The sequence below is a fragment of the Crocodylus porosus genome, unplaced genomic scaffold (genome assembly GCF_001723895.1).
Source record: "Crocodylus porosus isolate Cpor-Errol unplaced genomic scaffold, CroPor_comp1, whole genome shotgun sequence".
Taxonomy (NCBI): Eukaryota; Metazoa; Chordata; order Crocodylia; family Crocodylidae; genus Crocodylus; species Crocodylus porosus.
In genome coordinates this window covers 35809803-35814081 of record NW_017728917.1, presented here as the reverse complement: position 1 = coordinate 35814081, position 4279 = coordinate 35809803, and positions in this window count along the sequence as shown.

Here is a 4279-nt window from a genome sequence, read left to right as displayed (position 1 = left end):
GCAGACCCTACGAGGAGAGGCTACGGGACCTGAACCTGTTCAGCCTCCACAAGAGAAGGCTGAGGGAGGATCTAGTGGCCTGTTACAAACTAGTCAGGGGGGATCAGCAGGCACTGGGGAAGTCCTGTTCCCCCGAGCACTGCTAGAAGTGACCAGGAATAACAGTCACAAGTTGGCAGAGGGTAGTTTTAGGCTAGATATCATGAGGCACTACTTCACGGTCAGGGCGGCTAGGATCTGGAACACCACAAGAGAAGTGGTGCTGGCTTCTACCCTGGGGGTCTTTAAAAGGAAGCTAGATGTACACCTTGCTGGGATTGTTTGACCCCAGTATTTTTTCCTGCCATGGCAAGGGATCAGACTAGATGATCTACTCAGGTCCCTTCTGACCCTAGAAACTATGAAACTATGAGAAGCCTGAACTGAAAGGTGTGTGAATGAAGCTCACCAGGTCCACCTGTCCTGACATAAGGGCAGGTGGTCTTCTAAGCCTGAGAGATTCAGGGTTTTCTCAAGGGGTTGGGCCTGAACAAAAGGGTACCCCAGTTATTCCATAGGGACCCATTTTAGGTTGGGTCAGTTACCCATGTTGACTATTTGTTTTCTGTTGCCAAATGCCGGAGAGACTCTGACATATAGGGGCAAGTTCAGTAATTGGTTCCTAATGTCACGAACCAAATAGACCACACACACCTGGCAACACAACAGCTAGTGTGTGGATGGAGTGTGAGGAAGGCAGCGCCCCAGATCAATGGGAAATTGCACTGTGAGTAACCTGTGAGGCGCAATTGACTCCTCCATATCTTTATTATAACAACTAAGGCTTGGTGGCCATGTGAAGTGCCCCTCCCATGGGGAGTTGCATCCTTCAGGGGAAGCAGTCCTGTCACAGTAGGTTTGTAACAATGTAGCAGTGCTTAAACAGGCTTATTATTGTCCCCTAATTACTTGCAACCTCAATTCCTAAGTGTATAAGCCCCCACACACAGGCTGCAAATTGGGTCTGGTGAGGGGCTGATGGTCAATGATCATCTATTCACCTTTCATTTGAATTGAAATTTGATTCAAACTGTGTGATGCAAATCAGTTAACACAGTTTAGAAAATCATGAGCATGTCAACAAATGGGCCCTGATATAAAATAGAATCCTTAGATGGGGTCACTGTCATTGTCTCCGCTTGAAGCAAGCAATCATTGTACATTTTCTGGGACAGACCTGGACTCTGGGATAGTGTCCTGGTGTTCCAAAGCATCCCTGAAAGCACATTTAGTCCCAAACTTGGAAAACTGGTCCCAGATCATCAGTTCCCCCTTTGCCAGCCCCTCCACTCATGAATGCTTTCACACTTCCAGACAACATTATGATGCACCTGCCAAGAGGCAGAACCAGCAGCAGATCCAAGGTGCTGCAGAGCGGGGTGTGGTTGCAGCAGCAAGCTTGCTGTGCATGTGTCTACCAGCTGAGACCAGAGCTTTTGGTGGCACAGAGGGGACCTCCACTGGATCCACCTCTGGGCAGAGCTACCTAGCTCATGTGCAGAGCTGCTCAAATGTGGTCATGTTGCTTCCAATTTAGGAGGGCTAGCTCTGGGCTGGCTAATCTACCTACAGGGCTACACTATAACGACGGTATTATCATATTTCTAATTCCAGCTGAACTGCTTCTGGTATTGGAGATACTTCAGCTCTGCGGAGTGTCCCAGACCTTGGCTTCCCAAGTTGGTTGCAATACCTCCATTACTCTCTTTATTGGAATGGTAGCCTGTTCCCATATTTGTTACCAGAGTGTTTTGGCTTTTTTTGCAGGGGGTGGTCTTGGGATCCTCCTTCTCTAGTTTATCAGGGCTTGGAACTAGCAACAACATCAGGGTGCAGCAATTGGGATTCTTTCTAGAAATGTTTAGAGAGTTCCGTCTTAGGTATATGATGGAACAAATGCTCGGGACAGAAGTCAGACTTGCCAAACTGTAAATGTCAAAACTCACTCTTCTTTCGCTATTAGTGTCTGCTCTGTTCCACAGTCTTTTTCCTCTCACCTTCTTGGATTTGCTTGGATCTCTGCAACTCAAATATGGTTGCCAGTTGTTCACCCAGAACAGATCAGCATTTGGCAAAGTACCATCTAATTCAACATACCCCATAAAGTCAAGGATTACTCACAGGATACATTATTGCTCATTGTGAGTAAGGACATTGGAATCTTGCTCTAAATTTATTTAATTCATAATGTGCTAAAATAGCAATTAATTAAGAATGTCAGAGCTTTATATACATTTGTATTTTCTAACTATTCCCTTACCTGTTCTTACCAATATGTCATGTTTAAAAAAATATTACTCCAAGATTTCTTTTCTCTGTTATTTTTGGCTTTTAAAAATATTGCTTATAAATGTCATTTCTTATGAACATTATTTTCTCTCTGGGGAAAAGAATAACTAGAGATGAATTCTTCAAACCATAATTATTCCCTTAACTCCTTTGACTAGCATGGAGTCATTGTAGCTTTACGCAGAACTCAGTGAAATATAAACTACCATAAATAATCCGTGCACATGGAAATATTCCATTTGCATCAGTGGGTCTGCTCAGGTGAGGAAGCATTGCAGGGTTGGACCCATCTCCCATATCTGCCTTGAAGATGAATTATTGTGCATTGCTCTGATTTTTGGAAGGAAAGGAGCCTCCGGTTCAAACACTCTGCCTTGGAGCATGTCCCATAGGCTGTGTTCATTCTGTCAAGCAGTGTAGCCAGCAGCACTTAACTCTCACCTGGAATATGCTGTGTGGTATATTTGGGAATTAAGTTTTTAATTGCTCTCAGCTTTTCTGATCTTCCTGACGGTGGTCGGCTTCTTGTTAAAAAATGCCACCCAGCAGTGTGTGGGCCCAGTGTCAGACTGCGAGCCAGTCCCCATCTGGCTTTAATTACTAGCTTTACATCAGCAGAAGAAGGTAACATTTAAACACAAATGTTTGATGTTTGCCCAGCGAACCTTATGGTGGAAAGCTCTTGATAATCTCCTTCATTGGGTTGTGGCAGCATGAGTGGGGTAACTGCAGGTTGGGACTATGTTGTATTCGCAGAGCTGCATCTGTCTGATTGAATAAGTTTATATAGCTCAAAATACCGCAACAGCTGTGTGCTGTGCAGCCTTTCACATATTGCTCCTCTCAACACCTCTCTGAGGTAGGGCAGTTTTCTCAGCAGCAGAACTGAGGCACAGAGACACCAGGGACAGATTCTATTCCACCTGTTAGATGTCTAAGTGAATTTAGATGCTAAATTGCAATCTTATTTCACTGCACCCAAATCCCTGGAAACCAGTTAATGCACCTACTTTCGTAACCCGCTATAACAGAAGACCGAGGGCTCCTTTTACTTTGAGAGAGAGACACTGCAACAGATTAGAGCCCAGACAGCTGAACAGGGGCTAGCTGCAAGAGGAAGGCAGCAAGGAAACACTGCTGTCTAGGCAGGATATTGCCCATTACTAGAGACCTACCAAGTTTGTGATTTCATGGATTTTGCAGATTCCACAAAATTTGGCATTGCCCAAGAAATCCAGCCAATGCCTCAAAGTTCATGGGGTGGGGGGACTTCTGGAGTAGAAAGTGCTGGCTTTTTAGAGGGAGCCAGCAGTCCTCAGTACACTGCAGCAGCTTGGCAGTGTGGGGAAGGTAGGTCTGCTTGCTCAAAGGCAAAACAGCTGCTGCTCACACCCCTTGTCACCGACTGGCTGTGAGGGCTACCTGTCATGTGGCCCCATTCCTCTCCACCAATTGGCAGAGGGGCAGAGCTGCATGATAGGTAAGTCCTTGCAGCCAATCAGCAGTGAGGGGCAGAACCACACAACAGGCAGCCCCCGTAGCCAATCTGTGGTGAGGGATAGGGCCAATCAGAGGCATTGGGATGGGGGCTGCCATACTGCACGTGCAGAATGGCTGCCGAGGCCCATGTTCTGCCCCTGGAAAAAGAGGCAGCTCCTGCAAATTAAGTAGGTCCCTACCCATTAAGACAAAAAAGTGCACCTGCAGCCAGTCAAGGGGACACTGCTGAGAATGAGCTGGCTGCAAGAGAATAGGCAACTAGCAGCCAAAGGCTATGAATACCTATTGCAGAACTACCTGCTCTGCAATAAGCTCCCCTGCTTAGCCTGCGCAGCAAGGGTGCTGCTAGAGAAGCAGTTTAAGCTGCCATGGAGACCAGCCATTAGGCCCTGCAGGTGGCTGAGGCACCACCTTGATCCTTAAAAGCGGTTCGTTTCTCTGGAGGCCACTA